Genomic DNA, 23,809 nt, shown 5'->3' with positions numbered 1-23,809 from the left:
GATAAGAATATTATGTATATCTGCGCAGTCATGTTTAAATTCAAATTTGATAGAATATTTAAAATTATACCAATATGACTATATTATGATTTATCACTATATACTATATAACTATAAGCACAGTAAACAAAATATAATATCTAATAAGTTATACGATTGGTACACAGACGTATATGTATATATATATATATACCAATGTCCAATATAAATATAGGCGATTTATATATATTATAATAAAATGATAAACAATTTTTTTCTCCTGGGGTCGACATATCAGTAATGTGTCTCAAAAGATCGTCTTAAATGTAAAAATATCGTTTATTTTTAAACCTGATCATCATCTGCAACATTTAAGCACCTTGCAATATAATATGCATCATATATACATATATTATATATTATATATGCATAGTGCGCAGTGACATCATGGATGAACAAATAAATCAGTTTTGTATATATACACTATACATCAAGCCACACTGAATTTAATTGTATAGGTATATATAATATTTAATAAATAATATCAATAGTGGTATCATGCTGTAGTACGCGATTTAACGTACGAGATTCACATAATAATAATAATATAAAACATCACTGCGGGGACGACCGAAAAAATGAGTTTAAAAAAGTATAAAACGCGTATGGCTGTACCGCGGTTTCGGCGATTCACACACTCACACAATCGCGTAGTGCCGTTGATTCGACGTGCGTGTGCGTGTTTGTGTGCGTGTGTGCATGTGTGTGTGCGCGCGTGTGACCTGAAGCTGAAGCAGCAGCTGAGAGATTTAACGGAACCCGTCGGTTGTGTGAGTACAAGCGCCGCGAGAATGCGAGTGCGTGCGTGCGTCGGCGGTGGTTCTACCGAGTCGGCGGCGGTGGAATTAGGTCTTTGGGTAACGACGATTGGTCGTCAGGTGGGAGGCGGATGGACTCGCGGCGGGTTTTCACGTGGCGGCGGCGGCGGCCTCCGCGCCACCGGTCGAGTTGAGTTACCTGCGTGCGTGCAGTGTGTGATTTACGGTCTCGCCGGTCGCCAACCTGCAACCGCCGTCGTCGTGGTCGTCGTCGTCGTCGTCCGGGTCCGCGTGGTCCGAGTGTGTGCGCGCTCGCCGTGTGTCCAACAATTTGCGCGGAACCTTTTTTCTCGTCTGCTCATCAAGTGCGTACTTTGCGAAGAACGCGGCACGTAGTATAATATCATAAATATATACTTACACATTACGATAGTGTCGGGCACGGCGTAAGATAATAAATATTTTTTTCAAATTTTATTCTACCCGAGTTTTGGATTACACTAGCCGCCGTGTCTGAAACGCACGCACCATCTCCTGGTTCACGGTATGTACTTTATATTATATCAGAATTTATATTATTATTTTACTTATAACAACGTACTGTTTCTATCTGGTATATTCACACTCGTGAAAACATCTTTATTATTTCAAAAGTCCAAAAACGACCACCGTTAAAGTCTCTAAGGATTTTACCCATCGTTAAAGTCTACGGAGACATTTTCTTTAAGCTGTTGGCCAAGTTTATTTTCCGATTTTATAGAATTGTCTTCTACAGAATAATATTATTATAATAGTTACCTATCAACAAGTGTGGTTTTATTCTATCGGTATAGTTATATCATATATTCCTATAGGTAATATAGTTTTAGTATGCGACCATATAGTTTATTATGATCATAATTTAAACGCGTGACTGTCACAAAATAATAATACAACTGCAGCACGTATAGGTACCCACGTACCTGTACACGTATAGGTCCCTATATGATTAATAATATTATTGCATATATTTTTCTCACCTCTGGCGTCGGCTTATATTATACCTAAATTTCAACGTCTTACAATACCTACATGTTTTTCGGAAAACACTTATATTAAATGCGTCGTGACAAAAAAATTCATGTCCGTCGCCGATAGACATATACTTATGTGGCTATGTATAATATTATATACCTATTACCTGCATATATTATATAGATAGCTGTGCTGCCATTCTCCTTCTCAGAAGCAATGTTTTGGACTCCTTCAAATTATTAGTTGTATAGCCAGTGGCGGCCCCTTAACCATAATGATACTAATGACAGCGTCAATAAACGAAACCTGTTACACTCCATGGACTTGTCTCCATACACTGCGATGTGTGTGATGATGATAATAATAATAATAATAATAATAATAATAATAATAATAATTTGTATTATTATTGCTATGCAGTTTTCGGCCAATTCTTTATTTTGCTCTTTATTTAGATCGCGCCGTTTTAATGACCGTGTTCTTGCGGCTGTCATTGACGGACGGCCAATATTTGTAATACGCGCCAAACTGGAAGTCACGATTCTTACGTTTCGTGCGAACACCACTTTTAAGTCGTATATAATATGACACGACATATTATTTTTATATTATATTATCATGTTTCTAGTCGTGGTGGTGATGTACGCAGTTGTATAGGTATTAGGTATTATATTATGACATACACCAAGCAGACTTTTAACGAGGTATATATGTATGTATGTGTGTGTGTGTGTGTGTAAGCGGTATGGTATAGAAGGTCTTGTTATCATGCAGCTACACACTTCCGGGACCACGGCGGAAGCTAATAAGCAATAACGTACGAAAGGTATTTTCTCTCCATAAAAAGGCTTCGATCATTATAATGTTATGCGCGCTTCAGTGTTATTTTTTTGTCTTTTTTACGATTGTCTATATTGTCTGTTTTTTTTCTTGCGTATCGTTTAATATAGGTACCTACTACCAGTACTATCTTTACCTTATACCAACGCCTACACGAGCTGTAGTATGTGGACAATGTTCATAAGAAACACTACGCATATGCACGCATAAGAATATCAACGACTTTTTTACGATCTCAAGAAATCATAATACGCATTATATATTATAACGTATCTAACCACTGTTGCAGGATATGTACTCTCGGATGCTGAGCGTGCTATGTACTCTTGTATTCAGTGTGTGTGTGTGTGTGAGTGGATCCAGGTTAGAGCCGAATGTGCTACCCCTCGGGGCACCGGTTTCTACGCACCTTTATAACCTCGTCGGAATTTCTTTCTCCGCCGCGGTCTCGTTTATATATGTGGGTATACGACACTCTTCGTCGAGCCTCATCTTGTATAAATCATTGTTGTGTTTTTTAAGTCGTATTCGGACATTAGTTTTTAATGACTCCGCGGTTTATATTTAATTCATATATATGTATTATGTATTATTATATTCCCTGTGTAACTGTATCTATAATAAACGAGTAGGTATAGCTATGATGCCATAAATAAAAAATAACGAATCGAGTATAATATATATAATATTATATATGGGGGTACCTACCAGACACTAGACTTTTCTCGTCGCTTACTTGTCAACCTTTTTGATTACGCTGCTACTGCAGCTCTATAGCTGCCGGACCGACAAAATTATTATTGACAATACAACATATTTAACGACGTCGCGTCGTCTGCAATTCTGATAACCATCGCGCATTACCATATAATTATAACCTATTTTTATAGTATTTTAATGTTAATTTCATTTTATAGTAAAAATTATCCTACAAATGAGAATATTAGGAATTTAATTTAGTTACATATAAAGTATATTATTACTGTGTTGTCAGAGGGTAGGTTAGTGCGAGCACATCACACTGTGCAAGAATATTAATACATAATATAATATAATACATATTTATGTAATAAATTGCCCCCAGATCACAAACATAGTTTGATCGAATCCAATAGTACAAAATACATTTTCGTAATATTAATAGGTTAGGTTAAGTGACTTTGGTTATCTAGTCGTACACTATTTCTACTGTGGCAAACGCTAAACATTTTTATTTACCAGTTTAAATATTTTATTTGATGCAATTTATTAAATAAATAATTCGTATTGTTTTCAATTCAATATAAGTACTAGATAACATTTTGATAAATTAAGACATAATATTATATACAGTAGGGGAAATTTCATCGTACGCTTAGCCGATTTAAGTTTTTGTATGGTAAAAGAAACAAGTTATTGTTATTATACATAAGTAAAAACTATTCGCCGTGTGTTGCATAATTAATGTAATAATAATTATTGTAGACATAATAACGGGTCTGAGCTGAAGATTATCGCTAATTTCCGAAGTGAGTTTATGCACGTAATATAGTACTGGAATTGAATATGTGAATATATATATGTGTATAATTAATATATCCATACATAGTAAAATTTATTATCGCACGTATGTATTATAACTACTACGAAAGTCTGTTTTCGGCTAAAACCGATCGGCTTTGTCGGAGAAATTCGACCCCTGACACTATATAAGAATTTATTCGTGCCTCCGAGGTCGTTGCCATTTTTTTTTCACTCTATACTCCGAACGAAATCTCTATATGACCGCCGGCGCAAATAAAACGCTGTGATATAGAAATCACATAAGTGTACAATTTTTACACACACGCACAAACATGTGTGTACATGCATACACGCTAACGCGTGCGCGCTCATACATACAAATAAAGACACATTTTAAAAATAGCAAGTGCTTAAATTTTTACGTGTAATGGATCCCCCGCGAGTCATTAGATCTGACAACGTTGGAGTGCACTTAATGTCTGACTAGGTACGAAACGCATGTAAAGATCATGAACGAAAAATCAGTATAATAATGATAATGATGGTTTTTCTCCTTTTAGTTTCTCTCTTTTTTTTCGAACACATTTGACCTAGAAACTTCCTTTTTTTTCTTCTATACCCACTAATATATATGTATTTATAATGCTTACATCGCCAAATTGGAGTAGTAGTGTTGTACTGTGATCGAACTTGTTCTTTATATAATATTTTTTAATAATAAGTACCAAACCTAACCAACCTAAAGTTTTTTTTTTATTTGTGTATGCATGAACTATGATGTTATATAATAGTATAAGGTGTATACAATTACTTAATAGTACTTACCTATTATGAAGAACGACAAGAGACATCTAAGTTGGTTAAGGCGTTGTGGATATAATATATATATATATATATATATATATATGTATATGTATAGATATGCACGAGTAGTTATAGTGAATACTGTGTATAGTACTCATTTTTAAAAAGAATATACAACTGATCCTAAAAGTGTATTTAATTTAAGAAATATAATAGGTTTTATAATATTTTAATATATTAATATCTTATATGGAGAGGAAGACTCTATAGAGGGGGTCCACCATACAGTCGAATAAGTGATAGGTACACGTAAAATATATTATGTATGATATTGATTTGAATCCATAGAAAGTCGTCTGTATAGTAATAATTTTATTGCACAGTTTTTATAATAAACAATAAATAATACGAATGTCTGTCGTCATGGGTGGATCCATTGCCGAAACGGCGATGGACTGTATGCGTATACCTGCGTATACCTACTATCTATGGGAGGACACACTGGACATTGCTTTAATAGTATACACACATATACACTCCACACGATTTCACCCTGTGCTAAAAAACTCACGCATGGTCTATAATAATATAATAATAATAATCGTTTTTATCCTCCGCATTGCTCGTCGTTCTAATATCGTGCAGGCCGCAGTCGGTTTTCTAGAGTAGGTATACAGAGTATATTATATATACACATACAAAATTGTAACAATATACATCTGTATATACGCGAAGACACAGCGGACGTACACAATACACAATAAGATGTAGGTATATCGTATATATGCTCTTAGAGTCGGTTTTCTACCATTATGCTCGGTTCGTCCGTATAGTGCGCGTGGGATGTGTGCGACTCATCCCGCAGAGTTTACGTGTGTGTGTTATTTTCTCATATATATATATATAAGTACATGTGAGACTGTCTCGAGTCGTGATCCGCGCTCGCCGCAATGTATTCCACCCGCAATGCTCGTGAATAACAATATACAATATAATATGATAATATATAAAATAATTCGCCCGGACCAATTTGCCGAGTTCCGTGTGCGAATCTCCAAGACTATATGATATATATATACAAAAACCACACGGCTATATTATTATATGAATCACCTCTCGTCCGATCAAAAAAAAAACTGGATCGTCACGTTTCGCTCGCGACCGAATCGGGACCGAGCTGATGAATGGCGGAGATTTCACGATATTATGAAACTGCACATCAACTGCAAGTGCAGGAAGTACCTAACTTTTTTCGGAATCAAAAATATTTAATAATCTCTATAAATCTCTTCACACGAATCCGAGGGTAGCGGGGGCATCGTCGGGTTTAAAATGCAGACAATAAATAGGTTTATCAGTGCCTGATTCAGGCCAGTTTGAGTTCGTGTATAAATAGATTTGGATGAATTAGTTTTTTTCTATACATAATATGTAGAATTGTTCGACGGCGTGTATCTCAAATTACGAACTAAGGCATTCATACTGATTAAACCAGTTCATCATTCATATCTAATACCACACAAACAATATAAAAATAACATGCAATTTTTGTTTAGTCTGTGGCTATTGTATACAATTTTTATTTCCGGTACACGTTCGCATTCATAATTAAAACATGCAGACATAATTCGAGGTTTTCTAGGCGAAATCATTGTGTTTTATGATCGAAGAAGAAAACACGAAACGACGACGATTTTATCGAAATAAAAATACTGCTATAGTCATAACGTTATGTTATGCTCATTCTTCATCAAGATTGCTGAAGTGTACACGCGTTTGTTATCATCAGCTCATAACGATATCTAACATTATTATATACAGCAGCTGTACCATGGTTGTACTATCAAGTGACAATCAATAAATTAGAAAAAAAGATTTATCCTACCCATTGTTGTCTAAAATATTATAATTAACATTATATTATATAAAATTATGTAGTCAATATATTATATTATAGAGCCTAGACCACCGGTTAAATTATTTTAGTATCACAGAAGTAACCACAGAACGAACGCCTATTGTGAATACTCGCAAAATGTATAGCGTTCGTATAAGTTTAACACTGTATGGTATTAAAGAAAAATCATGGCACAAAATTAATATTCACAAGTATAACCCATATATAGGTGGCATCTTATGTGCGGTATCGGTACAGAGTAGTCGGTGTACTTATCTGTATCAAATACAGATAAAATTGATAGCTCAATTTTCTTAAATTGTTTTTTTTTTTTAATGTTTATTGATGCTTTGAGAATTAAAACAAAGTAAATGTATTACCTTAGTAATTTAATTGTATACGTCCAATTAAGAAACTATTGGTATAGATTATAAATACAATTTCAACAATTCAATATAATATGATAAAACTAAAAATATAAGAACACAGTTGAATATTATGTCTAAACAATTGAGAAATAGCAGCTTAAAATAAAGTAATAATACGAATGTATTATGGGTAGAAGGAAATTGATGTAAAATACTTTTTTTATTTTAACTAAGCCTCAAATATGTATGTCTTTCTAAAATGTAAAATATCAAGTGCCATAGTAATTTCGAAGCATTCAGTGAAGAGGGAAAATGCATTTTATTTGAAACGATCGAGTGAAGCATAATTTCGACGTGTCACGAATTTAGCCTAAATAATTATATTTATTATTCTCTAGCACTCTTTATAGCCATGTTTCATTGAAATGCGCGACGGATTCAAAGCGGCTTTGCGCTGATTAAAAGAATATATAATTTGCAATATCCTGTAATTAGTCGTTAACGGGCGTTTATAGACGACATGGATTTAATTTTGTCTGTTATATTAGTGTAGTATATGTATATAGTTACAGACTCCAGTACACATTTCTAGGCATTACACGATAAGGTTTAATACTATTTTTTTAAGAATCGTAATTAATACTCACTACACGTACCTGTACACGTCTATTATATACACCTAACCACAAATTAATAGCCATGTTTTAGCTAGGTAAAAAAAAAAATTAAAAATAATGTGTACCTAAAATAAATTTTAAGTAAGACATCATTTGATAATTATTATAATTTATAACGGTTGCTGGCTTGTTGCGCTTTGTGTCAAAATAATAAATTATATTTTTTTAATTCTTATTCTAATATATTACATTTAAACATGCGTTCTTATATATCTATTGCACGAGACTTTGACGCTGGTCATGGACTTTCTGCAATTTTTACGAAATATTGCCTATTGACAACGGTTAAAAGTTGTCATTTGTATAAATAATATTCTGTCGATGGTAATAATTGTCGAATTCGTTGAATGTCTACTCGTTCGGTTTTTTGATTCAGTTCATGTATTTAAATATTATAGACGCGTGTTTCTTATACATTATATTAGAATGGTTTTCATCAGATACATTATACAGAGTTTTATTGATTTTTAGTCAAGTGTCCTGATTTCTTACAGTTTAATTAAAAACCAGCGAAAATGGTCTTATATAATCTCATTATGCAGTAATCTTTATATCTATAGGTTAGGTCTGTATGTAATCCACTATGTAAAAAATAAAAATTATTAATTAGATATATTGTATATTATATTCGCTCTACATTTCCTCGGTATAATTTTATCATAAATCATCGTTAAAAAAAAAGTGTTTTAAATTTAATGATGATTATTAATGTGTATATTATTAAAGATAAAGCTATGGATTAGTTTAGACACAAAAAGTTGGGAAACATGAATAAGTATTGATAATTTATTTAAATTATTTTTTTATAGTATGATATAAGAATTATTATTTTATTTATTTTTTTGGAAAGTAATTAATATGGTTGCACAAAAGACTGTAAAAAAGGTGTTTTGTATTTTGTATACACCCGTCCCATACACATAATATACAATAATAATGATATATTATGTATACAATATACATAATATAATTTCTTATAATATAAAATCCGAAACCTGGCCAGTTGTTAGCGGTGGCCATGGTGCATTGCATTTCCCATATGGATCATATTATTATAACGAAAATCTACGACAATGAGACTGAACGAAAAAATCATGACCGACTGTAAGGTTCCTGTATAATGTGTATATTCTTAGTAGCCGCGTGTTTAGATCCGGGCTAATTATCCGGGCTGATATAATAATGGTTACTCGTGTTTAAACATTGAGACGCGCCGTGGAAACTGGTTTTTAATACGGTTTGTACACACACACACACACACCCATATATATTATATATATAACATGCGTTCCGCTCCGCCAGCGTTTTCCTTTACTCTTTATTTTTTTCGTCTAATTTTATTTTTACTCGTGTAGTTTTTTTTCTTCTCCTATGTTTTATTTCTTTTCTTATTCGGCGGTTAAGGTCCGTCAACACCGGGGCCGCCGCACGAAGCGGTCCGAGAAAATCCGTCCGTGGCGGCGCGCGGTGTGCACGCGTTAGCAAAGACGGTAGGTCGTTGCTGCTGCTGCAGTGTTTAGGTATACCGTTATAAATTTATAATATAATATACGAGCGACGTTTGTATATACACACTCACACAATAATATTACAAATATACAACTATATTATATTTATATATGGCATATTATACAACTAAGTATACCGGATGATCTAATATTTATTAAAATATACACTTATCATTTCTAAAATTATTAATGTTTTTGAATGTATTACCATATTGTTTTACTATTTTTTTGCTTCTATATCTTATTATTTTTTGCATGTTTTACTTTTTTGAGTTTTGAATTGTTTAATCCAAAGCAGAATATTCTTAGGAACACTTAAATTCATAAAAATCGAACTTTGATCAATTAGTTTATGACTCATAACTTTTATATATGTACCTATTTAAAGTTTATTATGAGCGGAATGGTGTGGTATAGAAGTACACCGTAAAATGTCGGTCCGTTACTTCGCTAGTCCAAACTTTAAATAATTATAAGCTAATAAATTACTTTTTAGAAATTTCATTTTTATATTTCAAACTACCCCGAATAATATTCCATGTCATTCAAAAAAGTAAAAAACTTAAAGAATAATAACAATATAAAATATTAATACTATTTTGTAACGAATTAAAATCATGTGGACAAAATATTTTCAAAAATATTAGTTTATTTTAAAATACTTTTAGAATTTTAAAATGTCTTACGTTAAGTGTATCATCCCGTATATGTGGTTGTATGTGCGTATAGTTATAGATTTTTTAATCTTGGTTCCGGAATGAACAATTTCGATCGGGATAAAGCATCGAGCACTAAATGTAATATTCTCCGTCTCCGTAGATATTCTAATAATTACGCGCTTCAATAGTAATATTATATTTTATCACTGAAACCGTGACGTGTCCTTGGACGTCACGATATAGACTTATAGCAATTATGATAAATTGTGTTGCTGTTTTATAGAATCGAAAAATTAAATATTTTATGACGAATTGACGACCCGCGTACAACCCATGTTTAGTTTTTAAACCGATTGCTAGACAGTGGGTAACGTTAAGAAAATAATTAACAATCAAATATAATAATATTTAAACCTAATGTATGAACATATAGTTTGTAGTTTTTCGAGTTATCGAGGTTTGAGTTGTGGCGACTCGACTGTAATATTTAGTCGTACGCTACCCGACGATTTTATACCGGAATATGTTTCGTACCTCTTAGCCGCGTAATCGTTTCATATATTTATTGTATTTATAACAATATCAATAATATCATGCGTTTATGAACCACTGCACAAATTATTTCAAAATTTTTCCGATCGTGAACTGCAGGTTTATTTAGAATTTTTTTCCATCAAAAACCACAAATTCGTATTCAAGACTACAATATAATTTATAAATATATTTTATATAGACAAGTATATAGCTCGATACCGACTCAAAAATCTTCCAATCCGCAAAAGATTTTTTTCTTACTACTATTTGAAAGTAGGTATATATATATATATATATATATATATATAGCAGTATACAATTTTTCGGTAAATATAATATAGATCATTTCGGCTATATCAAAGCTACAGTTTTTATACATACATATAATATATTGTAATTTATGATACCTTTATAACTTATATTATTGTTAGTAGATAGCGTAGGTACCTATAGTAGTAATATTATAGTATAATATAGTATTGTATAGTAGTAGCTATAGTATTATGCTGTCGGTACACAAAATGTAGGTGACGTCGTGACTTGGAACCACACCCGAAGTCGAAACGGATCTGCCAGTACCCCTTAGTACTCGTATACTCCTTCCCTATTGCGGTTCTACTATACTATAATATACGGTATAAAACTAGATTATAACTAATATATATAGTAAAGGTACCTTATATTATATGGCGGACAATGGGGAGGAAAGCGGTCGCGAACGGGGAACGGTCGGTCGTAGAAGGAGGGGCGGGCACAAGGTATATATTATTATATATTACAATATACAGACCATTGATAAGACAAAGTGGGGGGCAGGGGGGGCAAAACTGCCGCGGTGGACCGGTTTTCTGTATATCCCGACAGATCGAGTCACCCGGACCAGATTAATCAAAATACGTTGCGTGGGTGCTCTCGACTCATAAAAACTATACATATATATAACACGCGTATATGAGCCCGCGAGTCGGCAAACCTCCGCCGCACGATTACTGTTTTCTATTCTCCCTTCTTCTCTCGCTGCCATAGCCAAAGCGTAAGAACCTGCCGGGACGTAGAGTATATTATGTAGGTATATACTACGGATGTACACGAATTTCAAATCGTAATTATTTATGGTGACCATTTTATGTTCATCGAGACCCCCCTCGTGGTGAATAAAATAATTTTATAATATACCTAATGATATGCGATATAATTCGATGAGGTCCGTCACCAGGTCGTGAACCTTTGCGGATAGTTATTGACAAAATTCTTATCTAAATCCTATAGTAAATAATAATAATACAATGCTATGATACCTAACAGTTCTTAAAATAATACTACATTCGAACTAGGCTCTCATTAAAATAGAATTCGATTAATTATTCACCAAAGATAAATCCCAGACATTACTATATAGGTATAATATAGGTAGTGATATACCTACTTATTATAATACGCGTCATCGATTTAACGCGTTTCGTACCGTTAATCAAATTATCACAATTGCAGTTTAATGTCGCATTTATGCGGTCGTAAACCGTTTTTAATCGGTATATAATACTAGCTGTGAGTTTCAAGCCATTCAAAGCGCAAGGCTGTACGTTAAAATATAATATTTTGCATACTAGTGACCTATATTTTATCAGATTTTTGCGACGCCCGCGCGGTTACCGCACTTGACTTTGAACTTTACAATTTCAAAGTTATACATTGATACCTGTGAATTACAAAAATAAAATAAAAATATGTCCGCCACTATAATATAATATTGTCACAATTTTATATGACTATCTTCGTCTACTTGCGCTCTGACTGTACAATACTATCTCCTATTAAATTTTATATATTGTATAATGGGGCTGCACCAACAGCGGCAAGTATTATTATATATTATTATTATTATTATGTTATAACAATAATATTGTTATTATATAGAATTGACAATGATGCCGTTATTGGAAACCGGACTGCATAGGTATATATCAGAATAACTGAATGTAAATCAATTTTTCGCCCACTCATTCCCTCTCTTCAGAGATACTCAACAAACAAGCCAAGTCAATAGGTATATACATATTTATTATATTTGCATATTGACTATAACAATATTATGCATGCATGTGTGTGTGTGTTTTATTGTGAGTACAATATTATAAAAATATGCATTTTAACAATAATTTGATATTAATTTGAATCACGACGCACTCGAAAAAGTGACTGTTTTTATAAATATATATTTGTTATGTTATATTTGTCATTAACGATGGTAACAGGTAGGTTTTTTAATCCAATTGAATTTCATAAGCTGATACCGCCTAATGTAACCTTACCTTTAATATGATATAATAGTATATACATAAATATGTATATATATATATATATATATATTTATTTATTATATATTAAACGTACGGTAAAAATTAACTCAATGATTTATATGACATGAAAGGTGGCCATCCGGTTGATAAAAACCAATACACAAAAACATGCAAGTACCTACTGCGGTACGATAGATCGTTTTTCAGACGAAGATTTATAATGTTCATCGGCCTGGGCGCAAGATGTTGAGCAATAGTCTGATTGTGTTAAAATAATAATAATAATAACATGAGACGTGAAAATCGTATATGACTCATATATTTACGCGCGTCCACCATAAACGGTACGGCGGCGTCATGAGTATAATATTTTTTTTTTGTAGGTCGACAATATAACCGCATAGACACGTGGTATGTTCCTACACCGTCGGTATGGCTGTGGCGAATAGGTTCACATAATATATTATATCCCTCGGACGACGCCCGTTAATTTATTGCCTCTATGACGAAATGAACATGCGCGAGCGGATCACGACCAAGTCAAAAAAGTTACTCCGATCACGATTTCATTTCCGTCGTACATTATTATTATTATTATTTTGATTTTGTTTATTATATTTTCCGGCTCCTCCCGTCATAATCCTAGCTGCCTCGTTTTATGTCATTTCGCACACACATTATATATATATATATATATATATACCTGTGTGTGTGTATTTTAACAATATAAATAAGTACGTATTAGCTGTCGCATTCTATTTTGTCTATGTCGAGATTCGAGGCGCACACTATCTCGTTCCTAGTACCCCCCTCCCGGGGGCTACCTCCATCACAACCTCCTCCTCACTACCCAATCTGACAATCCGGGCGTCAAATTCACGTCGCCCGCCGTGGCCTTCGTCTCACATTTTATCGGATCTGCGCGCGCTCGTGAGACTTGAAGAACTAGGTTACACCGCGTGGTTTAATATCATAACGTGTCGGACCGAACGGCGTTCAAGCTGGTGCAGTAGTAGTAGAGTTTGACGGGGATAATAATCTATAAATGAAAAAAATTGCAAGTTTTATATATATGTAATAGATATTATATTATAGACAGGTACATATTACTATTATTTTACGCCATGCACGACGGAATGTTATCGTATTATAGCGTAATAATTTTCATACGATTAACCATACTTTGTTGTAAGACGTATATGAACCGATAACTGCAGGTTTCTGCAAACTGCAGCAGAATACTCGACACCCGAATTTTATCAAAACTGTACCAGCAACTATATCAAAAATAATGTTTGATGCCCGTAAAATTCATCATTATCGTTTTTCGTTTGCATTACTTTTTTACTGCCGAACGTCTTTACATAATGTAGTGAAAAAAATTAACTGTACCCGCATTTCATCATTAAGTACCTATACATGTCATACTGTCATAATATTAGGTGTATATTTTTTTTATGTTATATAACATAGAGTATGACTCTAATATTTAAGGCAACACTTAACATGTTTGTGGAATGACCTTTAATATTTCTATCTAAATTGGTACTTATAGTACACTACGTAATCGTTAATGCTATTTTTTTAAATACGTATTTGCATAAAAGTGTTATAAACCTTTAACTTTGGATGTAAGAATAAATTTAAATGCACAACACATTACGCACTTGTATGCATTTTTAAAAATACGTTGTTTTATCTAACCGCTTTTATAGATACATTACGCATAAGTTGAACCCCCTAGCTAGACACCATAACCACAACTCCGCCGCCGGATGCGAGGATATATTATGGTTACCGAGGTCGGGGTCCGATATTCATCATTGTGGTATACAACCAATAGCCATACTTAAACTTAAAAAAAAAATCCATAATGTAATACAGTAGGTATGATGTATATTGTATATTATTATATATTGTCTTTTTATGTTTAATATTATTATAATACGTATATAAATACAACAGTTATTATTCTCTCACACAGTGTATACTAGGTGTTATTGTTACTCAAGTACACCGCCAGATTTATGCATAAGCTTTTCTAAATGGTTTATAATATACATATGGCTTATAAAATCATGTATGTAAAGAAACCCATTTCTCTTTTGAGACGTCAAAAAAAGACGTCTCACGTTATACTTTATTATTATGTGCATATACACGGACTCGGACTCTCGGTTATCTAGAAAACCGTTGTAGTCGTGTGTGAACTCCTCCCCTATAATGCATATAATTGGTTTTTCGGTCGACCATATACAAACACATAATATACAATGTAATGGACGTCGAGCATGTAATTTCTGTCGAGTATTTACATAACACAACTCAATAATTTTCAGGTCCGTTCCATTGGTGATGTCTTAAAATCTCGTTAAATTTTTGACGCATATATACACTATTATTCATTTATTTACGTTATGATTTCATGAATAATCAACTTTCGCTTGACTGATTTGTTCGTGCAATCTTCAATCTATTTTAATTAAAGATTTATTTAAACTCGTTGGCGTTCGTCCGGCGTGATAACGTATAAATACGCGTATTAAAGTGATGTGTTTTTTTTTTCTGAGCAAATTCCGAAACGTTAATTTTGCAATTTTAAAAAGGGAAAGTTACTTATATTGGCGTATAAGGTTTTAGACATATCGTTCGCACATTTCACTGCTATTCATCATTAAATGTTATTTATTTTAGATATTTTTCATTTTTCATTTTTTGTAATCTCTTCTTCTCTAAAGCTTCATCATTATTTGCCATATAGCCGGAGACCGACGACCTCTGGGATTGACCTGTGTCAAAACCGGTTCATCATTTTTCGTTACATTCCGGATAATAGTCATTAGGAAGTAGAAAGAAATTATTAAAGTATATACGATAGTTTTAATAATATAATATTATAATCATATTTTGGAATATTTTTCACGTACCGATTATTAAGATAGTAATTTAATTGAATTGATAGTCCATGAGAACTTTAGCATTTTTATAAAGTGATGTGGTATTGCTATGGAGACTTGAACGCTATTTTAAATTTTTAAGCAATGAGTTTCAACTGTGACGGAGGCATGCGCACTGCACAGCTCCTATATACATACTATTTAAATAGTATTTATAATGATACAATCGTCTCGAAATCGATCAAGTGGTAAAAAAAATATTTGAAATCAAATGTTTACGAATTTTTAAATATTTATCGCACGTAGGTAATACTATTTCGATAATGTGGCATAGTAATTTATAAAGATCACGTTGTCTGAGATATTTTTCAATGCACTTTGTATAGCCACAATAAACAGTTTTAATTGGTCAATTTCCATAAGTCTGTTTTATATAATAATAATGCTTTCGGATTTATTATCTGATAAAAACCACGAACGACGAATTTCATCGGAATGCATATTTTATTACACGCGTACGTGGTAAAAATTATTATGCACTTATAACTTATGGTTAACTGTATCTGTAACTATCGGATATTATAGTATAATATATTATACACAACGATGACATAACACCGTATATGTAGGCACGCTAAATATCAATATATTATATATTATTATTATGAACGTTTACAGCATTGCAAATTCATTTAATATAAAATCCGATATTGAACCTTTAATATGTTCTCCTATACACTTCGATGTGTATACGTCGTGTTGCGTCTTATAATAAAATAATATAAATTAAAATATATAATTCAAAGTTAATTAATGTTATATGCGCACTATAAGTTTATATGACATACTTATTATATATATTAATTAGTATTATCATTGTTTATTCTTTAGTTAGTTAAAATATAGAAAACATGGTTTTATAGGCAATATTTATAATCGGGCTGCATAATTAAATAACGATTTTCTTATAGACGATAAAACAAAAAAGAAAATTTAGGACTACCTATAATTATTCTGAAATGTTGGAAACGTGAACTCTACGAGAGGAATCGGACCGGACAACCAACCTTTAATTTATTGATATGGTGATGGCTTTATTATTTTTAACTTGATTTATATATTACAATATACATAGGTAGTATCGTCGCAAGTCTAAGACAAACTTAATATATGACTGCAGCCATCGACCAAATGATAATTTCATCTATAAGTAAACATATATTCGGCACAATCGAGATTTATCAATGGCCTATTATAATAATACTATATCTAATAATATATTATCCTGACCTGAGTTTTTACTTCGCGTGTAAAATCTCGACGAAGGTGCAGCGTCGTCACGGTGTGGTATATTATAATACTATAATAGTGGTATACCTACCTGTATACGCGTGCGTGGGTAGTCTATACTCTATACCCAATTATTATTATTATTATAGTAATAATAATAATAATGTTATCTCTGATAGATATTTTTTTCCAGTAAATTCCGGGCCCGTGACGAAATAAATAAGAGTCAACTAGTCGACGGTGGCTTCGAGCACTAAAGCGTAAAGCGTTTGGCGCGCACTCGTCTGGATTTCGAAAATCGCGAGGTATATAACGGTGCTGTGACTTACTCGTATATTATTCGTGTAACGCCCACCCCGACCGAAGACGAAAAATACGAAAAATAAAAATAAATAATAATTGCACGACACCATAAGTCGGGTGCACCTATACCTTATAATAATATAATATACACGCGTACGAAAATTCTCACGATCCGTTTCGCATCTCGTCGCATGTATATATAATAATATTGTGTACCTACACCATCAACGGTATTTTTAAAAACACAACGCGTTCTTCGTTATACGTGAGATTTGGAAATCGACAGAAGTAGGTATATACCAATTATTAGATCGAGTATCTTTCAATATTTTAGTATGGTTAAAAAACGATTTAAAATAATCTCATCCGGGTTTATTATAATAAGTAGTATAGTGTATGCAAAAAAGCTGGTTTTAAAATCTAAAGGAATATTACAGACAGTTAAAACTAACAATTATTCTCAAGAATATTAATCTCTCTTTGAAGTCGCTGCAGTGTAATTGCAACCGCCAAGACATGTAACTTTAGTTTTCGTTCTATATATGTCATACATGATACATCGATCATCATGTCACAAATTATTGATTAAAATTGTATGTTTAGGAATTACACATTTTTCACGAAACCAAATATATTGCAGTATATAATATTTGCTCACTCGACATTCGACAACGATAAATATTCGATAAATCGTTTAGAACAAAATATGATTTCTCTATATCTCGACGTGTGTAAATCGTGCAGCTATATAGTCAAGGTATAGACATCGAGTGCATAAGCTTAAATTATATATATTTACCTATGTGTATATTAAGTTATATGTGTATACAACGCCGATGGACGTTATATAGTATAAGCAGAATCGAAGATAAATACGAACGCATAATTTAAGGTCTCAATAAATCGCGATAACATAAATTATAACGGCGGCTGCATTGAATAGAAGTTTCGCACAAATTGTAGCGGGTCACAAAAAATCGTGTAGACATTTTTAATATAAATATAAATATATCAATACTTATATCGCTGCGGTGCATTCACGTATCTCACGCAGGTACCTAATTTATTATTTGTAATAACTGAATAGGAATAAAATAGTCAACGACGCGTGCAAAATTGGATCATCTTATCTCCGATGGTGAATCCAATATAGATGTGCAGTGCAAAGGAGGGGAAGAAAAAACTGCACGAGGTGGACCGCCGCCGAAGAGATGTGCAATGGGAAACACAACGACTGGGCGTCGAAGTCTTCGTCGTAGTTGCCGTCGTCGTGGGATCCGGACGCGGTGTTGCCGTTTTGCCAGCGCGATCACGTCCTGGAAATATTAGACACGCCACACATACTTAAACAACTGGTTTTCGTGTGTCTATACACGTTTCTGGTCAAACATTGTTTACGTTTTCTCCCGGTGCAGAAAAACAATAGAGCCGGATTTTTAATCGGACAAAAAAAAAAAACCACTAATACTGGTGACACTGCCATCAGTTTCGTCGACAAATAGACTCAGCCCCAGATGTAAGGCGGGTTAAGGGAAGCACAATTTATTTATCATCATTAATATTGTATTTTAAGTTTATCACAATACTAATATTAATGTTTACTGAAACCAAAAAAAGTAGATAATCAATTTAATCATTAAAGACATTACATTAGTTGTTATTTTTAATTGTTATGTCTTTTGTTATTAAAAATAACATAATTATATTTATTTTTCATCTGTGAGGGCCTATAACTCACATCCGTACCTTGCACACATTAAAGTATGATATCAATCCCGACATCAATTACGTCGTTATTGAATATTGATATTATCCACGGCATAATTATTTCAGTATGAGCGCAAAATATTATAATAATTTACGTGTAGATGCAATATGAGCGTTTACATAATTATGCATCGTGGTCGAGAAAAGCGATTCTTAGAAATGATGAGATGGGTTTCAATAATACGCCGGATAAATCTAAGACTCCGAACCGCTAATGATCATCATAATATATAATAGTTTCTATAATTGATCATCATCATAATAATAATAATATAATAAGCATTATATTACTATTGAAATCTGGTTGAGAGTTTAAACTTGAAAATACGATGTACTATGCTGTGTATCAAAAGTGAAACATTAAGGTCTACGACACTGTGATTACGGATTCATATTCGGCTAAACGAATTAATTATTAAACATATAATACAAGCCCGAAAATGCTGACGCGAACGACACGTCAGCGTGCATCGAAGTGACAGTGAAAATAAAAACGAAATATCGCTACCTGAAAATAATATTATATGAGCCCAGTGTACGCGGCATGTGTTGCGTGTACCTATATTATAATTGTGCACGGAGTACATAAAACATACATATTATATTTAAGTTTTTATTATATCGACGCCATACATTTCCGCATGTGTGTATAATATAATGTGTATCCGTAGAGACTACGTAACAGACCTTTCCATTGGCCTCAAGGTACGACTATTCTATACGAATAATAATAATAATAATAATAATAATATGAAAACATGACGTGCAGTGGAGTTTCGCGTTGTCTGTCGGATAAAGTATATAAATTCTTTGATAATAATATATATATATATATATATATATATATATTCGTCATACCAGAGTATGAGTTGCGCAACTATAAGTGCATTTTTATATATTTTATATATTATTATATTGCAGTAAAGTATATTATGTTCAATTAATATGTGTTTTTCGACGTGTTTTATCTTGTAATAGGTAAAATAATATACGTATAAATCAATAATATGCGTATACTGTATATTTTGTGTATGCGTGGAGATTCATGTATAAAATATGATATTTTAAATTTCGAAGATTTTTTTTTTGTTCCAATTTTGCGTGATTAAACACAGCAGCCTTAGAGTGAACAGGGAAGCGTGAGACTCAAAACCCTCAACTTTTTCGAACGCGTATATTATTATTATTGTTGTTATTATCATTATTATTATATTACCATGCGGTGCGTTTTTATTTCTATTCTCCTAACTCCCCGTCCCCACACACACACACACATGCAGTGCACAGATTTTCTCCGACCGGTTAATGCCCGCAGAGAGGCAGCGCAGTGGCGGTTGAAATCGGAACCCATTCCGTCCGTCTATACAGCGTGAACTGAAGGGGAAAAAAATCGTGAACCCGAGAACCGGCTCTCTAAACCGCTTCGGTTCAAGTACCTACTGACTTAGTTTCACGTCGTCGGCGGTGGCCTCGTGTCAGAGTCGTCATATTGCGTGTGTATATAAATAGATATATCTGTGTAAACGTATTTTTTTTCCGCTCATTCTGATTTTATAAGCAATATTGATTCAATTTTTTTTTTTTGACTCCGGTCATTGTCTCGTCTCGAGTAAAACAAAACATTACATATGGTCATCTCATATTATACATATATGTCTTGTTATTAATTTATTGTCTACGCCTTGGTACTCATTATAATATAATATTGTCAAACGCTAGGCGTGTAAGCATGTTTCGATATCCGATCGACGACATTACCCGTCCCCTCCCCCCTTACTGAATCATTGTATGCGATGGATCATAAATGTGATATCGCATCATAACGTTGTTTAGACATATTTTCAAGTACGATAACACTCGTAGCATATTATATTACTTTTCCGGTTTTCAACTAAACGTTTTTATACCTATTATTATATCATATTTATATATACTACATACTATAATATATCACTGCACACGCATATCATGAAACATGATTTTTTTTTTTACAAACGACATCAAATCAGTTGATTTGTGGAGAAAATTTTAATTAACGAACGCACTTTAACTTTATTACATCTGAAACGATGAATCAATATACAAGTCTTGTTGGATAATGCATTTAGAATTTATCAGACTGTCCAGCCTGTATATCGTGGTATAATACATTTCATATGCATAATATGTAATTACTTGTACACAACAGCGGTGAGGCGGTAACGATGGTAGATGACCACGACAACAATAATTAATTCCAGTTCTGCAGTAGCACTAATATAATGTTATACATGGTTATTACTTATTGTTGTCATTCGATAATATGTAGTGTGTTCTTAATCAAAGATCGATTTGTTCGTTAATCGACTATAAGCTAGCACTTTTAATAGTACCTAGATATTATATACTTCTTACTTATACGTAAATAGTGTTTAGTATATAAGCATGTACATTGTTTCACGATATGAGTAAATCCAAGTCACCTACAATCCTCGCGTTTTCGTGGCACGTACTAGATGAAGATAAAAATGAACAATAATCAGTTCTTTCATGTCTACATATTCGGGCACGTACAAAAAACGTCCTAAAAAACGATTAAAATGTATAACATTATAACGTTATTGTACCTAAAATAATATGGTACAACGACGTAAACCGTAATTATTGCAGTTTAGATCCCTTGTATTAGTATACATTAATAATTTAATGTTTTGATAATATTATATAAATGATGAAGGTAATCTTAATATATTTATTAGCTAATAATATAAATAGCGAACATCTTTATTCAATCATTGTATACGATCCGAGGAATAAGGATACTTGTCTTATATTTATTTAAAAAATAACTTTCATAAACAGTTTTGTTTAACTCTGATGCTGGACATCATATTATTAATCACTTTTTTTTACCATTAATACTCAATAATAATTATTAACTCGTTATAATAATTATAGTATTACTGTTAATAACTAGACATTTTTTTTTTTAAGATAACGACAATTATTAATTTTCATTTTATTAAATTTCTTTGATGGGTAATAAATAGTACCGTAAAGCTATTATACGTGTATATTTTCGCATATTGTTTCCAGCTCATAATCCTATGTAATTATGGAAAATTTGATACGACAAGGAGAAAACGGACCTTTATCGGCGTGTCGAAAATTGTTCTCTTGCAGTAGCGAAGGCGATATAATATAGAGGTTTGCCCACACTTTCTACAGTCGACTGGCTGTCAATTTTTTTCTCATTAGCAAATCGACATGTACAAGACCTTTAATAAACCCACAGCCATATAGTAATTACAGGGTACCTGCAGAGTAATGATTATGTACCACGTGGTGGTATATCTACTATACGCAGTACACACGTTTTTCCTTAGAAATATAACCGGTCTGTGTATATAATAAATAATAATATATATCAACTAATACGTGTGTATAAATATAATATCTTCGTTGCTCATCATTTTTCACGTTTTGTCGACTTAAAATTTATAAGTCGATATAATAAATAATATCTATGCTATACCAAGTATAGCATACTGAGGTAATTAAAATTAACATTTATTCGATTGCCCAGTTAAGTTGTTAACTATACGTGCTGAAGAGAAACCTAAAACCTGAAACCGTATATAATATTATACCAGATACCTATAGTATAAGCTGCATCTAACGAGAACCAACTATACCAATCGTGAATTGCTGAAGCTACCGTACGATTACTATTCGATAAAATTGTGGAATATAGAAAGAGTGACACACTGACACATGTCACATCAATATACTCGTTTCGCCTGTCTCACAGTTGATCGAGATGGTCGAAAGAAGTTTACTAGCTTATTGTTATATAATACCAGACGACCAATAACTTGCCAAATGAAATAAAATAATAATACGAATGACTCTGCTCGTAAAGAATAATCCTGCTGAGCAGTCTGTACAATGTTTTCCAATAACCTATCGATTAGACCCGATTAACTTGAACTTAAAAATTATTACGGTCGTATAATATACTGCCTACTCCTATAATGTGTGCGGTTTTTGTCGAACGATTTTCGATGTCCTCGGTGCAGCAGTATAGTAATGATAATATCAACAGTCGACACGGACGAATCGATCGGCGTAACCACAGATGGATATTATTATACCGCGGTCGCCGCGCGCATTTCGGTCCAACGACGATGTTCTGTGAATCGATACAGACATAACAATATACATTATATATGCCTATACAGTATATATATATATATATATATATATATACGAGATAATGATATGTTCGTTTTATTCTATTCGCTGTACATGGACGTTATTTAAAAGATAAAAAAAATAATATATAATGACACGTTACGGTTTACATTTTAATAAGGTTCCAAGAATCGTGTAAAAAGAATTTATAGAGCGAAACGTGGCGGCGAGGCGGTGTATTACGGTTTATTGTGTACATTTTTTTTTTTTTGTATGTGTGTATGAGTGTCTAACTACACTATACTACACTGTTCCGTCAACGACCTGTCGTATCGATATAGTAATAATAATAATAATTTATAACAACTCCAAGTCGTGAAAAGTGTCGATTAGTCAGATTTAATTGCATTTAAATAATAAAAAAAAAATAATAATAATAAGAAAAAAATAAACTATTAAAAGGAAATGATTTGACATT

General features: G+C 32.7%; 1 protein-coding gene across 2 annotated transcripts in view; it reads left to right on the top strand.

Annotated features, from left to right (window-relative positions):
* Positions 1-1,003: 1,003 nt before the first annotated feature.
* Positions 1,004-23,809, top strand: part of LOC107162913 (uncharacterized) — a 76,297-nt gene continuing 53,491 nt past the window's right edge. For both annotated transcript variants that reach the window (XM_015510074.2, XM_015510073.2), the window contains exon 1: positions 1,004-1,341. The gene's annotated coding sequence lies outside the window, so the exon portion shown is untranslated. The remainder of the gene's footprint in view (positions 1,342-23,809) is intronic.

Source organism: Diuraphis noxia, unplaced genomic scaffold, assembly GCF_037042655.1.
Source record: "Diuraphis noxia isolate RWA-SAM2 unplaced genomic scaffold, SU_Dnox_SAM2 contig0002, whole genome shotgun sequence".
NCBI lineage: Eukaryota > Metazoa > Arthropoda > Insecta > Hemiptera > Aphididae > Diuraphis > Diuraphis noxia.
This window is presented reverse-complemented; position numbering and strand designations above follow the sequence as displayed.